This window comes from Euprymna scolopes, chromosome 8, assembly GCF_053919585.1.
Source record: "Euprymna scolopes isolate OS-2025 chromosome 8, ASM5391958v1, whole genome shotgun sequence".
In the NCBI taxonomy this organism is placed as follows: domain Eukaryota; kingdom Metazoa; phylum Mollusca; class Cephalopoda; order Sepiida; family Sepiolidae; genus Euprymna; species Euprymna scolopes.
This window is the reverse complement of record NC_136489.1, coordinates 103628965-103646160: the sequence shown is the minus strand read 5'-3', so window position 1 is coordinate 103646160 and position 17196 is coordinate 103628965. Positions and strand designations below refer to the sequence as shown.

At 31.0% G+C, this 17196-nt stretch overlaps 1 protein-coding gene across 1 annotated transcript in view; it reads left to right on the top strand.

Annotated features, from left to right (window-relative positions):
• LOC145283689 (mannosyl-oligosaccharide glucosidase-like) overlaps nt 1-17196 on the top strand; it is a 116477-nt gene that overhangs the window by 7824 nt on the left and 91457 nt on the right. The window lies entirely within an intron of this gene.

Sequence of the window (17196 nt, the reverse complement as noted above, 5' to 3'; positions counted from 1 at the left end):
TCTTTGTTTAAAAGAACTGTCCTTGTGCATTATTGTCTGGCTTGGTGAACTGTTCATTATGTGTTACCGTCGCAATAAACATTATATAGACGATCACACGTATCGACAAGTATAGATTCAACACCTTAGAAAAATCACGGGCGGTGATACAAACGTACATGAACGCAGTCGACGCAAGTAAACACATTTTATAGACATGTTTTCGTGTCGTGAATTGCAACCAACACGTGTATATATACGCATTATATATACACAATTTATAACACATGTACTTTTTCAGCTTGTCACCGGCGTCAAACTGCTGACGTCACATTGACGTCATTGCAAGTGGCAAGGTTTCAACCTGACCATGGCCACCGAGATATAACCCGGGATAATCTGCGTCCGTCTTTTTTCGTTATTTCATTTTTTACTCGCTGTAGTTACTCGGCGTTATATGCAACTAACTTTACTTTCATTTTTATTTCGCTTTCTTTTTCTTTAAAAATAGTAGGATTTTAAACTTAATTAGGGTTTGTTTTACTGTACACATAGATTCGAAAAAGTTGTCACAAAACAAATATAGAACAAATAAATTTTATCAAAGGCAAGATAAGTTACTTTTCTACCCAACTGGATATGTTTTTAGTGTTTATATTTAATATAACATGTTTATTCAGCTCGAAAAACATACAGTGTTTACCGATGTATTGGAAAATTTAAAATGGCAGCCGACTGTCTCTTTGAGGCGGTAAGTTTGGGAAAATGAGTAATAAATAAAAAAAACAGACAAATACTGTTAGAAACTCGCTCAACATATGTTACCGTGACATAGGCTGACATATATTCGGCGGGTTTTTAACAGTATTTTGACTGTTTTTTTATTTATAACTCCTTTTCCCAAACTTACCGTCTCCGTTTCTAATACATCGGTAAACACTGTATGTTTTTCGAGCTGAATAAACATGTTGCATTAAATATAAACACTAAAAACATATCCAGTTGGGTAGAAAAGTAACTTATCTTGCCTTTGATAACATTTATTTGTTCTATATTTGTTTTGTGACAACTTTTTCGAATCTGTGTACAGTAAAACAAACCCCTTCCCTTCATTATTACAGTATCGTTTAGTCATTTAAGTTATTAATGGAAGCAAATTGTATAAACTTTGAGGTAGCGTCGTTAATTAATACGGCGTTTGTTCAAAGAAAGGCGACAAATCGTTTTTTTAGTGTCCTTTTAAGCAAAATCAATATCATTTAATTGTAACGTCGAAAATAGTAATATATGCAAAAATGGTAACTGTTACCTTACGCTACAACAGAACAATGATCACTCTAATTTGATTTTCTTTTAGGGGTATTCGAGGTCGCTGACAACGAATCTGATAATCAAACCCGCCGCAAATTTACCGTTTGCATGGTATGAGTCCCTGGAACTTGGGACTATTTTGTCACATTTCACCGTCTTCGGTAATGTTTTTCTTACATGATGCGTTCACGTACGAACGGGCGTAATGAAGTTATCACATCGCGTAGAAATCTTCGCAGCCGGAATCTTTAAGCGGTCATTTTAAATAAAGTTAAAAAAAAAAAAAAGTGGTTCATTTATTTATTTATTTTTGTCTTACGTAGTTTTAATTAATGCATTTTAATTGATTTAAAAAAAAAGTTTTCATGAGAGGTTTACAAAAACATAAGCACCAAACATATTTTCATATTTTTCGTTCTTTTTTTTGGGGGGGGGGAGTAGGGGGGTTATTCATTCATAAGACTTGTGTAGTTTAACAGGTGTTTCTGCAGTTTAATTAACCGTTTTTCCGTAAGTAACGCACCGACATTTACCATTTCACAAAAGTTCTGTTTACATTGGGGAGGTGGTGGTGCGTTAGGTGTATCAGAATTTTGGGGGAATTTTTGACACCCCTAACATGAAACTGCGAATAAAATATAAAAAACTCGTAATTTCTCTTTTAAAACTGGATTGTTTATTTTCTTTATGGAATATATTTACAAAATAAACTATTAAAGTTGTTTAAAAAATAATAGAAATATTTTTCATTTTTTAAAAAACAGTGTTTACAAAGTGCCGGCGCACCTTCATGCAGCCATTTTTTTACGTAATGAAATCAATTGAATTTTACGAGTTAATTTTTTTCAATTTTTAAAATTTAAAAATCTATCAAAATTTTTCTATTGGTTAAATTTTTATGATATTTTCAGGATCAATGTGAAATTTTATGCTCTTTCCAATAAACCGAATATAATATTTTAGACAACCTTTTTTTTAACCCCTCCCATTTTGAAATGTCTATTAAAATGTTAATAATTAATTTACGCAGCAAAATTTTATATCACAAATTGAAGAGAAAAGATCAATAAATAAAATATAATTTAAAACAACAAAAAAAAAGAAGTGTTTCTTGGAAATTTACCTGTAAAGTCCAAAGTGTAAAATCTGTTTTTTTTTTTTTAAACCACGTTGATTTTTTTTTTAAGGGAAAGCTCATGTGATGCTTACATTCTCAAGTAAATATCGGATGCTGACGACAATTTTTTCTATTTCATTCAATATTTTCTTTTTTTTTTTTTTTAGATATTTAAAAAAAAATTCACTTGATAAAGTAGAATTAAAATATATTAAATCAAAAATTTATGTATTTCTTTGAGAAAAGAAAAAAAATTTCTTGACTTTCTTTTTTTTTTAAGGCAAAAACTTATAAGTAAAATTTGACTACTTTTCATCTATGGGAACACATTTCTTCACGCACAAGGTTAGATGGCTAACGCGAACGTGTGGCTTTTACTTCATTCTATCCATCCGTAGTTCCAAACAAGAACAAACCAGTACTTTGTGTGTTTCGATAAGAACATAGAACTGCTTTTGTAATGGCGCCTTTTTCAAATAGTCGTTTAAAAATTCTTTTATTTAAAAAATAAATGGAATTTAAAATATAAATATGGATAAATTCTTAATGAAGAATGGAACTGCACATTGAATAGTATTTTTTATAGGTAAGTGATTTTTGGGAATTTGTATCGATTTTGTTATAATCAAAGGAAGTAAAATTTTGTTGATTTTCTTCAAATCTTTTTTAAAGAAAACCGATTTAAAAAACAAAAAACAAATATTGCATAATTTGCTATTAAACCTGTTATTTTTTTTTTTAATTTGGTCTTTGCTCCTTTAATTAAATAAAATTAGGGTTTGAATTACATTTTTCAAATAGTTATAAGCTTGTAAAGATAGGAGATCGAATTATTCAATTTTTTTTCTCCGCATTCTTAAGGTCGGTTTCTGACACTGCTAGTGGTGCGTTACTTATGGAAAAACGGTTAATTAAACTGCAGAAGCGCCTGTTAATGGAATACCACCACCCCTCAAAAAATAAAAAAAGAAAAAAAACGAAAAACATAAAAATGTGTTTGGTGCTTATGTTTTGTAAACCGCCCATGAAAATGTTTTTGATCAATTAAAAAAAAAAAAGCATTAAAAACTACGTAAGATGAAAAAAAAAAAAATGAACCAATTTTTTTTTTTTTTTTAACTTTTTTATTTGAAAGGTTCCTACGCGATGGGACTTCACTATGCCCGTTCGCACGCGAACGTATCATGTAAGAAAAAGACTACTAAAGGCGGTGAAATGGCACAAAATAGGGTACTTGTACAGTTTAATCAAGACCTTAAAAAATGAAAATATAAAAAAAACTTTAAATTGTACGTATCCATTATGGAATGAAGTTCTCTGAAAAAAAATTCACTTAATTTCATTAAGAAGTTTTTGTTTTACAACGAAAAAACAATTTGTTATGATACCGAGCAAAAGGTTCGATTTTTAGGAAGAAAAGCTAGTATTAAAGATGGGGAGGGAGTGTCGGCGCTTTAACTGGAGTTATCTCCCTTTGGCGTTTGTAAACTCCAAACAAAAATTAAGAAAAAATCCAAGATGACTGCCTTCAACATGCTGTCATAAAAACGTGTTTTTCCACTGTAAAAAAAAACAAAAAACTACTCAATCAAATTAAGTGAATTTTTTTTTTTCGGAGATCTTCAGTTCAGAATGCATACGTACAATATAAGCTTTTTCGATATTTTCATTTTTTAATATCTTGATTAAACTGTACAAGCACCCAAAATAGTCCCAAGGTCCACGGGCTCAAACCATGCAAACGGTACATTTGCAGCAGGTTTGATTATCAGATTCGTTGTAAGCGACTTTTTCCTATTTGCTGTGATTTGTTCTTGACTTAGTTTAAAGTGTGGAGGACTTGCATCTACCACATTCTGTTCTCCAGAAACACTTGGTCCTGATGGTGATGCAGGGTCAAGATGACCAAATGTGATACTAGATGCAGGAGTTGTCTTCATCACATACGGCGTCTAGCATTCCCAAAATGGTCACTCATTTGGTACTGGTCAGCCTCATCGTTGCTTAACTTTGGGGGTTATGTAGGAAACATATATATATCGCTTATGAAAAAAGAATTAAACCATTGATTCTTCACTTAATCGCCAAAACAGACGTTAAAAGTACATGGAAATTTACATGACTAAATGAAGTTCATGAAGTTCTTTTACATGACTAAATGAAGTTCATGAAGTTCTTTTACATGACTAAATGAAGTTCATGAAGTTCTTTTACATGACTAAATGAAGTTCATGAAGTTCTTTTACATGACTAAATGAAGTTCATGAAGTTCTTTTACATGACTAAATGAAGTTCATGAAGTTCTTTTACATGACTAAATGAAGTTCATGAAGTTCTTTTACATGACTAAATGAAGTTCATGAAGTTCTTTTACATGACTAAATGAAGTTCATGAAGTTCTTTTACATGACTAAATGAAGTTCATGAAGTTCTTTTACATGACTAAATGAAGTTCATGAAGTTCTTTTACATGACTAAATGAAGTTCATGAAGTTCTTTTACATGACTAAATGAAGTTCATGAAGTTCTTTTACATGACTAAATGAAGTTCATGAAGTTCTTTTACATGACTAAATGAAGTTCATGAAGTTCTTTTACATGACTAAATGAAGTTCATGAAGTTCTTTTACATGACTAAATGAAGTTCATGAAGTTCTTTTACATGACTAAATGAAGTTCATGAAGTTCTTTTACATGACTAAATGAAGTTCATGAAGTTCTTTTACATGACTAAATGAAGTTCATGAAGTTCTTTTACATGACTAAATGAAGTTCATGAAGTTCTTTTACATGACTAAATGAAGTTCATGAAGTTCTTTTACATGACTAAATGAAGTTCATGAAGTTCTTTTACATGACTAAATGAAGTTCATTTAGTCATGTAAAAGCTACCATAGTTTCTTCCAATTAAATTTTTAATTTTTAATTTTGCCACGTAATCTATAGAGTGAGATAAAAGATGGAATTATTTGAAATTAAGTACTTATGTTATATTTTTGTATATTCTTATTAGCAAATTATCCTAAATCTTATTTAGACAAAAAAAAAAAAAATAGAAAAATATTTATATTATTCAGCTTTTCATATGATAAAATTCAGGCTTTTATCTTTCTAGAAAAAAAAAGTTGCTCAAGAATAATGGATTTTAATAGTTTAATTTGTTTAAAAAAAAAACCCAAACTTGATTTTTCTTCCAGTTTTTGGCCGTGCCTACTTTATTAGTAAGGGATTGAGTATTTTGTCTGTTTATAGATTTTTATGTAGGTAAATGAGATCCAAATGGTGATCATTTCGAGCAACGGCTATTCAGTTTGAAAAAAGCCGTCTGGAGATCATGAAATCATTGCTGGGACTTGGTGTGGTTTTTAACTCCTACGAACAGAGTTAGACGTTGGGCGGCGACGATGGTGACTTGCGGAAACACTATTTAGACTGTTTTAATTTTGGCACGCTAAGCTATTTATATATTGTTTTAGAATGTTTCAACCTGTTTACTGTCTTCATGCATGAAGAGATAAATATATATAGTCCCATGGATTTGTGTATAAAAGTGACGAATTACAGCCACATCTCTTATGCACTAACAGGTTTGTGTGGGTGACTAGTAACAAAATCAAATTGTTCTCGAAATGAATAAATTCTTGTCATAGATTCTTCTGATGACATGATAATGATTTGATTTAGCTGGTCACTATAAAGTCCTCAACGATTAAGTGACAAGCAACCAGTTATTTGTTGTAAAGACAGCTAAAAGAAATGAAATATAAAGAACTTTAAACACAGTTTTAACACATATAAGCTTGGATTTTACTGCATTTGGCATCAGGTATTTGTTGATTTTTGTTATTGTTTAAAGTTTTTCCATTGTTAACTCTTTTGCACTTTAACGAATGACTGTTAGTCCAACTTATTTTCCATCCAAAGAGCCGACGTCCATGTTTTTATCTATTTTTACTAATTTTTTCAGTGTTTTTACATTTGTCAGCATAAATTACCTTTCCAAAACGCATGTATTAACATCTCAGCAAAGTTTATTGCGCTTATTTTTAAGCAAACATTAAAAACAGGAAGAAGGTTTACCACATGTGAAAAAAAAATATTTAAAGTTAGACACAAAGTTGGTTTTTAATGTAGTGAAAACCCCACTACCCCCAAAAAGAGGCATTCGGGATTGGGGCAACATTTTTTTTTTTTTAATCCTTAATCTTAAAGGATTTCTTCTTCATTAATCAAGGACAGAAAAGATAAAGTATAGTATCAGAACAGCTACTATATTTTAACGTTAATTTTATTTGTAAAAATAAAAATAATACAAATAAACTGTATAAAAGTAAAAATAATACAAATAAAAAAATATATAGTCTTGAAAATTTCTTTAAAACTAAAAAAAAAAGGAAAAAAAAAGTTTTTCATTGGAACTTTTTTTTTTTTTTTTTTTTTTTTGTTAGCAAGTCAATTAATTTCCTGTATCGTTGAATAGTTTTACTTACATGAACAAACAATAGTACCAATGTTCTTAAAGGGATCATCAGTTATTTACCATGAAATTAAAAAAATTATATATAGATAGATAATGTAGGAAAGTCTTTGACAAGGATTATTAATAAAAAATAATCAAACCCAGCTATTGTGAAATTAAAAGCAAGGGAAATTGTGTTTAGAAACATAAAAACTACTGCACATAAAGATAAGAAATAGCGTGACGCATCCAAAGAAAACTAGTGTTGATTTGCAGATGTAGTTGTTCACAATTCTATAGTCAGGCTAAGATTCCTCGAAGTTGGAAGAAAGGCCCACAAACCTCTGCGTAAACAACTTTTGACATCTGCGATGAAGACAAAAATAATGTGATAGACAGAGGTACATAAGAATTGAAGTGTAGATATTGTGGAGAAAAATTATATTCTCAGTTGAGTCAAATTTTGAAGTCCATGGTCACAAGTTCATGTTTTTGAGAAGGTCCGAATATTAATCTAAGCTGAACATATTTAACAAGTACCAAAACGTTGCTCTAAAAAGATGTTTTCAGGTGCGCTTAGTGCTGGTCGTGTACGTCTGATACCTGTTACAGGAATGATGAATAGCAAAAATAAGAATTTATTAGAGACTCATTTTGCTTCGTAGTCTTCAAAGTCGTTTTCCAGATGATAATGGAATATTTCAACAGAATTTGGCAACGTGTTATGCATAAAAAAAATAACGCAAAAGTTCTTTGAAGAAGCTGCGATTAATGTTCTTGAGTGGTCTGGTAATTCCCCCAACTTAAATCATATAGAGAATCTATGGGCAATAGCAAAAGCTAAGCTCAGAAAATGTGACTGTTCAACAATGGAGGAGCTCATTGCGATAGTAAATCAGGTCTGATATCATAATGATTAGTTAAATAAAATGTACCCTAATCTGGTTAGATGGCATTAAAATGATTATAAATGCAAAGGGCAGATGAAAAACTTAATAGTCTGTAATATCACCTTTCTTCTCAATAACTTTTATCAATCTCTCTTCATAATGAGCAAACATATGGTTATAAATGCAAAGGGCAGATGTATTAACTACTAGTATGTACTGTTTTTTTTCCTTGGAAAGTTGTTTTTCAACAATAAAATAAATTTCTCTGAAACATTGTCTCCGTTTTTTTCTTTATCCTACGTGATATGCACAACTCTGTCATAGCAATAAATCAATTATGTAATTAAAAAAAATGCCTTGCTGCTTTGACAGAAAAAACCTCTGAAGAATTTAAGTACTACAATGATTCAAGAGTCTTGATGGAATCTGCACACTGGGGGGGGGGGTGTCATCTGGCCTTACCCTGTAGTAAAATACGCTTAAATATATTTTAATTCATGCAGATTTCGTATTTGTTATTACAGAACTAATTCTCTATTGAATATTTATACGTAGTATTTACTTCAAAAGTTAAAAAAAAAAAAATGAATCAAAACTAAAATATTTAATGCTGTGTTCCCTACCATTTAAGCGGTTAAATATTTTCACATGTGCACACATCTAATGTTTAATTCATACAGATTAGGAGAAAGCAAAAAAACTAGAAAGAAATGATGTTGCTGAAACTCTGCAAGGTTTCTTATTTATTATCTTGTCTGAAACCGCCTTTTTCATCCGTATCGGCCAAATTATCATCTATATTTTGTCAAAACTAGAGAAAGGAGGTCTATATTTTTACTCTTGTTCGCTCAAACAAGGTATAATGCCACTTCGACATACAAGGGCCCGACAATATTTTTTGGACACGTTAGTATTCGACTTTCCGAGTACCATAGAGCGACGAAATTCCTTCAATAGAATAGCATAAACATATAAAAACAATACCTATAATAAAAATGGAAGACAATCGATTATGTAAGGAAAAATATGTAATTTTCATCATGTTTTATAAAACGCACACAACATTATTTTTCGGACATCGTTGAAAAACTTAATAGTCTGTAATATCACCTTTCTTCTCAACTTTTATCAATCTCTCTTCATGATGAGCAAACATATGCACAATAACATCTCAACGTCTTTCTATTAGTTGTTTTTTAGCATCTCGTATTCGTTCCCATAATAGTTGAGCCTGTTTCGTTATTTCAGGTCCATCATAGACAAATTGCGCAAGCATTTCCCAAACATATTCCATTAAATTTAGATCTGGGCCTTTTGCAGGCTATTCCAAAGCAGTCATATTCACTTTAGGCATCCATTCTTTCATGAGTTTTGACACATGGATGCTGCAATTGTCTTGCTGTAGAACAAAATCATTCCCCATCTCTCTTCTTATCCTTGGTAGGGCTTTCTCATCCTGCAACTGTTTGTTGCTTTCGCTTTTCTGTCGTCCTTTCAGTCACTCCAACCATATATTTCCATTACCGAAGATCATAACCTAAACCATAACTCCTCCTCCTCCCATCTGTCGTTCATTCAGTACAACAGGCTCACCCCTTCTCAACCAAGTACACCATCCATCGGACCCATCAAACTTGAAACGCTTCTCATCAGTAAATATAACCTTCTTAAAATCAACATGCTTTGTTAACCATCTTTTAGCACTCTCCAGTCTTGTTCCTTTGTGTTTCTTTGTTTATGTAATTTTTTCTTAGCCTTTGCATACTTCAAACCAATCCTATGCAGCGTTCTTTGTACTGTTCGGACGTTTACATCCAATTTACATTTTCTCCTTCACTTTTCTTGCTGTAACTTTTTCTCCAGATGTCAAAAGCCGTGTCACAGTCTTCATTCTCCTTTCAGTCCTCTTGCCAATTGATCTTTTCCATCCTCTCTTCTTTTTCCACTCGGAGTTTGTCTTCAGCATGTATTCAACTGTTGATTTCGACAGCTTCAAATCCATGGCGATCGTTCTGATGTTGAGGCCATCTTCCTGCTTCTTCCGTGCCAAACAAACTTCTTTTGAATGCATTTTACCTCATTAAACTTAATTGTTTTGCCAGTAGAATAGAACAGATAATTGATTCTAATGATGGCAGCTAAGTGTAGAAGCAGAAAATTTGCATACAGTAACATATACATGAACATAGCTCTTAATAAAATAGGATTTTTTGTCATGTCCGAAAAATGGTGTTGTGCAAGTTTTCGCAAAAATCACAAAAAACTAAAATTATCAAAGCCAAACTAAAAAAATCTAATTACACTAGTAGTGGATTTGCACTCCTCAACTACGTACTTGCAATCTTTTTGACACTAGTAACCACCTTGAAGTACTTTTTTTCAGAGTGTCTGAAAAATATTGTCGGGCCCTTGTAAGTGGCTGCTGTTTTAAATGATACCTACAGGTACACTATTGTAGAGAGTTAAAAAGCGAGATGTCTGTTTGCGTTACATTTAAATTTTTTTTATGTTAGTAAAGTTAGGGAAGCAACAAATGGGAAAGAAATTCCAAAGTCTTAACAGTTCAAAGGAAAACACCATTAGAGTAGAAGGCTTTCCAGTGTCTAGGGATCTCTATAGTGAAGGGGTAGGGTTTTGCTGCTTGTTACGTTAGAAGTATTTACATTGAAAGGGCATAAGTGCTATGAGTTTGTGAAAGCACATTTCCATTAAAGTAATAGTAAAATGGGCACAGGGATACAGGATTGTGGTGATGCGACAGGGGTTGGAGCTTAGTTGATGATGAGGGACCTATAAGATTTGAGACTATTTTTTGGACTCCAAGTGGGAAGACTAGTGGTAGATGCATCAACCTAGATGTGGCAGCAATACTCTGTGCATGGGCGTATTGTAGCTTTGTAGAGGTACAGGATATTGTTAGATACAAGTAAATTTTTAGCATGGTAGAGGGAACCTACTTTCTTTGCAGCAGCCTTGGCAATGTCGACAATCTATTAGTTTCAATCCATGTTGCTTGTGAATGTTAAGCCTAGGAGTTTGAACGATGAGCTCTCAGATAGTGTTATTAGTCATGGCAATCTATGGTTGAGAAGGTGTCTTGTAATTGTTAAAGGAAAGAAGCTTAGTCTTGTAGCATTAAATCCATTTTCGTCCGTATTTTACTACAGACTGGAGATCACTTTCTAAGGTTTCAGCCATTACAATGATTTTTTTTATTATTAGAATTTGGTTTTAAATCTGTCAACTGTTGAAAAAAAAATCATTTTTTGGACCTATGAAATTTGAAAGAAATTTGGAATAATTTACAATTGAATAAAGTCATTTTGACTTCAAAACACTTTGCAAAATCCTCATGTATTAACAGATTGAAACTTTTGGAAGTTATTTAGATCAAATAATTTTATAAATATTGATGGAATCAACATTTTCTTAACAAAATTGATTAGTTTTATAAGATTTTTGTTTAACTAAATAATTTAATGACCTCAAACGATGTAAAAATTAAATTCCCCCTCCCCTCAAAAAAAAAAAAAAAAAAAATTAAAAAAGGAGAAAAGAAAAGTAAATTTCACTTTTTTGTTTTGCTTTTACTTGTGAGACTATTACAACTTGATGATGGATATCCATCCTCCCAAGATTCTGCTTTTTTAGGCGATTATGAACATTCTGAAAATCTTGGAAAAACATAACAAAAAAACAAAATTATTTTAGAATTTGAATAAGAGTAGAGTTTTTCATATAAATTTAACATTTTAATTTTCTGGACTCTTGTCCTACTACATAGTATTTTATATTTGGCAGGGGTGGAGCATCGTGTTGAAAAGTTAGTACTAAAAGTAATAATTAGTTTTAATTTTTTTAAAAATTTAGTTGTTGACAAAAGATTATTTTATCAAAGAGAAACTAGAAGCAAAAACATATCTAAAAGTTCCTTTCAAACGTGTTTAAAAAAAGAAACGCTTTCAAACATAATTATTATTGCATCTAACCCCAAGTCCGGTTGGTCATACCCCCTCCCCCATTAAAACAAGATAGAACTAAAATAGTTACATGTTGTTCAAAAGCTCTCAATTGGAAAGCAAGTCAGCATTTTATTTAAATTCATATGTGAAGCAGATTCCCCACTCTACATTTAAAAATAATCGTCCCCTCACTCTGCCATAGTTTTTCAGAATGTTTGCATGTATTCATTTAAACAATGAAACTCTCAATTTCTTATCTGTAGAAGGTAATTAATTTCTACAAATTTACCTTACCAGTGATTTTGCTGAAAGTCTTTATGATAACACAAAAAAAATTTGTGAAAAAAAAAAAAAAAAAAAAAAAAAAAAAACCCCAACCAAACTGGAAGTGGATGGGCGAGTAAAAATCTTATCCTAAGAGGACAGTTGTGGAACGTGGAATACAAAACCTGTGGTGTCTGCAGGCAGGTGTGTGTATTAGAAATGGAATTTAGTCCAGGTTTTTTGATCTCACGTCTTGCTAAAGTCATGTCAAGAAGCAAGCAAGGGATATTACGTCTTGTCACATTGGCATTTCAACTAGAACTCTTCCTTCATATTTTGTGCAAAAGCATGCCAAGGTAAAAATTGGCAGAAAACCACAAATGTACAAAATGTTCTGATTGCCTGATGTATTACTATGAAAGTTTAAACATGCCTGTATTATTTGACCAAACCACATACCAATTACTCTGCGAGTGATTTACATATTGCTGCAAAAAAACAACAACAACAAAACCTCTTAAATCTGTAACTGCTACATTAGGTGTATCAGAAGCGGCCATTAAAAATGCTTGATAAGAACTTTAATAATTCAACTTACTATCTTTCAAAGCTTATTACTACTTGAAAAATGTCATTCAAACCTAAATTTTTTTCAATTAAAGGAACAAATACCAAATTTAAAAAAATAACATGTTTAATAGCAAATTATGCAATATTTATTTTTTTTTTTAAATCGGTTTTCTTTAAAAAAGATTTTAAAGAAAATCCATGAAATTTTACTTACTTCGATTATAAAAAATATATATAGATTAAAAAAAATCACTTACCTATAAAAAGTACTATTCAATGGGTACTTCCATTCTTCATTGTTAAGAATTTATCCATATTTATATTTTATATTCCATGTCCTTTTTAAATAAAACAATTTTTTAGCAAATATGTAAAAAAAAAAATGCGCGATCAGATGTTTCTCACAGTTGAAATAAAGGGAGACAACTGTCTGCTTTACTTCCCTTTGAATCTTCGGTGGCGCTAAGCATCACGATTAATGTTTCTTTCTATTGCGTGCTCTAAACCAAAATTAGTATTTTGGGACCACCGTAGTTGGAAACTGAACACATTCACTTAATAGGTTTTGCCGTTTATAAACAAACCCACTCTACCGATTTTTTTTTTTTTATTCTCCTCATGAAATACATGAGTTTTTGATTATTATATTTTATTTCTACTTTATCGAATGAATTTTTTTTTAATGTCTAAAAAAAAAAGAAGAAAACATTGAATGAAATAGAAAAAATTGTCGTCAGCATCCGATATTTACTTGAGAATGTAAGCATCACATGAGCTTTCCCTTAAAAAAAAAATCAACGTGGTTTAAAAAAAAAAGATTTTACACTTTGGACTTTACAGGTAAATTTCCAAGAAACACTTTTTTTTTTGTTTTAAATTAGAATATTTTATTTATTGATCTTTTCTCTTCAATTTGTGATATATAAAATTTTGGTACGTAAATTAATTATTTAAATTTTAATAGACATTTCAAAATAGGGAGGGGTGAATTAAAAAAAAAAAAAACGTTTGTCTAAAATATTATATTCGGTTTTTTGGAAAGAGCATAAAATTTCACATTGATCCTGAAAATATCGTAAAAATTTAACCAATAGAAAAATTTTGATAGATTTTTAAATTTAAAAAATTGAGAAAAAAAATTAACTCGTAAAATTCAATTGATTTCATTATGTAAAAAACATGGCTGCATGAACGCGCGCAGGCACTTTGTAAACACTGTTTTAAAAAATAATATTTCTATTATTTTTTAAACCACTTTAATAGTTTATTTTGTAAGTATATTCCATAAAGAAAACAAACAAACAAACCAATTTTAAAAGAGAAATTACAAGTTTTTTTATATTTTATTCAGTTTCGTGTTAGGGGTGTCAAAAATTTTCCCAAAATTGATACACCTACTGCTACATTACCCCTGTTTAGGCATTTAGTCAATAGAAACAAAAATCCTTTATTGGTAGTAACAGCACCTGAAATCAAATTTAAACGGATATCCACATTGGAACAAAAAGGGTAAATAAATGTGCATTTCAATCTGAAATAATTGTTATTTGCTGAAAAGATGGAAAAGTGTCAGTTCTTTTGCTGAAAAGAAAGAACATGTCTGAGTAGTCTTAGATGCCCGGTCAAGATCCACTTAAGTTAATGTTAATATGGTTAAATTATGTGTCAGGAGTACTGAAATTTTCAAGTGAAGCTTGCATGTGTCTGTGTACTGTAGATTTCTAGCAGGATAAAACAGGAACAGATCCAAGCAGTGATTTGACGTTTCTTTTTTGTCCAGAAGAGTCTAGCTGAAGTAAGTTTTACTGTAACAGAAATTCTGAGGTGAATCATTTGGTGCAAAAAAAAGAAGATAATTTTGCGATGAGCTTCAAGAACGAAGGGATGAGGTAAATTAAAGTAAGTCGCATACAAAATCTGTTCACCTGCTGAAAGATGGGTGCATACTAATATTTGCAGGTAGCAAATTCTGGAGCTGAAAGATTTGAAATATTCAAAGATAATTGATCGAAACCTATTTCATGAAAGTTGATATTCTCGGATGAAGAAATAGTGTTGAAATACATTTCACAATGTTTATCCTGACATGGCAACGCTTAATCAGTTTGGCCTTAATAGAGCAGAACGGGAAAAGATAACAAAACATCAGTACCTAAAAAATGATCTAAAAATAACATGGTCTCTGAAAGAAATAAACATTATACTAGTTGTGACAGGAGCAACTGACCTAATAAAAAAGAACCTTCAAAAATACTTAGAAGCAATCCCTGGCAAACCAAGCTGTAGGGAGGTAGAGATAGCAGCCATAAAGGGAACAGTGTCTATTCTTAAAAGATCCCTAGGATATAAATTTAAACTAATATAATCAAGTGTTAGCCCCAGGAAGGAGCCCCTTGATCTCTTCAAACTAACAAAAGTAAAATAAAAAAATTAAAAAAAAGATGAAGATGTATGTATAACTTAGTTTGTGAATAAACCAGTTTGCATCGATGCATAAGATAATGTAGTATAGGTTAGTGGTATCTGCAGCTATGAAGATCTACATAAAATCTCTGCATAGTTGCAAGTCCAATGATCAAGGAACATGACCAAACAGGTATGTGAGAGTGACTTACAGCCTGCGGTTGAAGTCTGTAGTGTATGATTGCAAGCATGGAGTACAGGTAGGTCTACATTGTTGTGTATGACTCCCAAATCTCTACTTCCAGTAAGTTGCTTAAGGGGTTGTATCTAACACAGGAGCAGAAGGAAGGGCCTACCATAATACGGGAAATTGCCATTGTGAAAGGGTTCCCAGTAAGTAGGGCAAAAAAGGGAAGAAACATGAAAGCTAATATCAAAGATAAAATATTTTATTTTAAAAATATGTCTAAACTTTTGTAAGAAAAAAAATTTCCCGAAAAGTCATGCTTGAGAAAAAAAAAAATAAATAAATAAATAAAAATAAAAATGCATAGTGATGCTTAAAAAGATGAAATAACGAAAAGACATGTTAAATTGAACTGTGAAGTTATTTTTTATATGAAGGGGAGGAGTTTAGAAGCAATATGGGGGCCCTCATCTTACAAGAAACTATTTTGGCACATTTTTTATTTATTTACTTTTTTTTTGTGTAAAAAAAATCACAAGTGTTGATTTTTACTTGCATGTGTAGGGTAAAATGTCATCGTGCAATTTGAATCCTAAGCCTGGTCTATGAGGAGAAATTAATAAAACTAATTGCAGACATTTATTTTTTTTTTCTTTAATTAAAAAAAAAAGTAGTTTTTAGAGTAAACACTGAGGGTAAAGTATGTTAAATTTTATTCTATTAATATTCAGTTATTTCTGTTTTTGACTTTTTATTTTCAAATAAATCTCTTATTTTATATATTTTGGGGTACAAGTTTGAGGATAAAATTCCCTGATAAAATATGGTATGCAGCAAAAACCATGCAGGAAAAAAAAAAAAAAAGAAAATGTATCTAAAATATACAATTAAATGTAATAGCTCTCCATATTTTATAGTATTCTCAGAATAATAAAAAAAACAATCATGGTCATCAATTTGTTGAGTTAGTAGCCATTTTGTAGTAACATTGCCGCAACTGTGTTTATCTGACTAACCTTACTTGTGATGAAGAAGAAAATTGTCACTAGGCTTCAGTTAAAAAGACAAACTTACTTACAATTTAAATTAACTTTATTTAGCAGTTTCAGGAACACAAATAAGTGACAATACAACAAGTTTGTTCAGTTGTTGTGTATTGGAAAAAGCAATTGTCTAGGTGTTTTGGTCTTGCCACTTTCCAAAATCACGATGAGAAGCAAAGTATATACATCTTATGTTGACATCTCAGATGGAGGCGCGAAAGTAGGCTTGAATGGAAATTCGCAGAAAGACATGTATGCACGAAAGGTTCTAATTGCCTGATGTATTACTGTAAGAGTTTAAACATGCTTGTGTTATCTGATCGAATCGCATACCAATCACTCTGTGAATGATTACATGTTGTCTGAAACTGGTACAAAACAAACAAATGATATACTTAAAAAAAGAAAAGAAAAAAGAAGACTCCTGGGCAACACCGGGTAGATACAGCTCGTATTATTTAAAAAGTGCGCAAACGATTACGTTTCCACATTTTGATTACTTTAAAATAATATTTGCTTTTTAACGTTCATGAATCTTAATCCAAATTTTCGTTCATATGTCACAACCAAAGCGATTTAAGGATCGTTTTGGCTCATTCAAGTTGTTTTCATCGATTTGATGATTACAACTTGATTTTCTTCATCTTAATCTCCTTAAACATCAAATAATAATAATAAAAAAGAAATTTCCAAAAAAGGAAAGAATTAAATAATCTCATCTTTTGAGAGAAGAGATTTCCTTTCCTTTTTTGCAAACTTGTATTTTCAAGTGAAGTAACAATTTTTTTTTTTTATTTATTTTTTTTTTATATGAAAAATTGTGAAAATGTAATTGCAGAAAAGCGTTTAGATTTTTTTTTTTTCATGTTTAAAAAGATTTACAAGTTTAAAAAAATTGATAAATTCTTATTTTATTCACGTAAATCATTTATCTCCTCTTCGGGGGTGGGGGTGTAAACACAAGATCAGGTGTGGATTTGATGAAAGCGTTTTTGTGAAACAAACTGGATT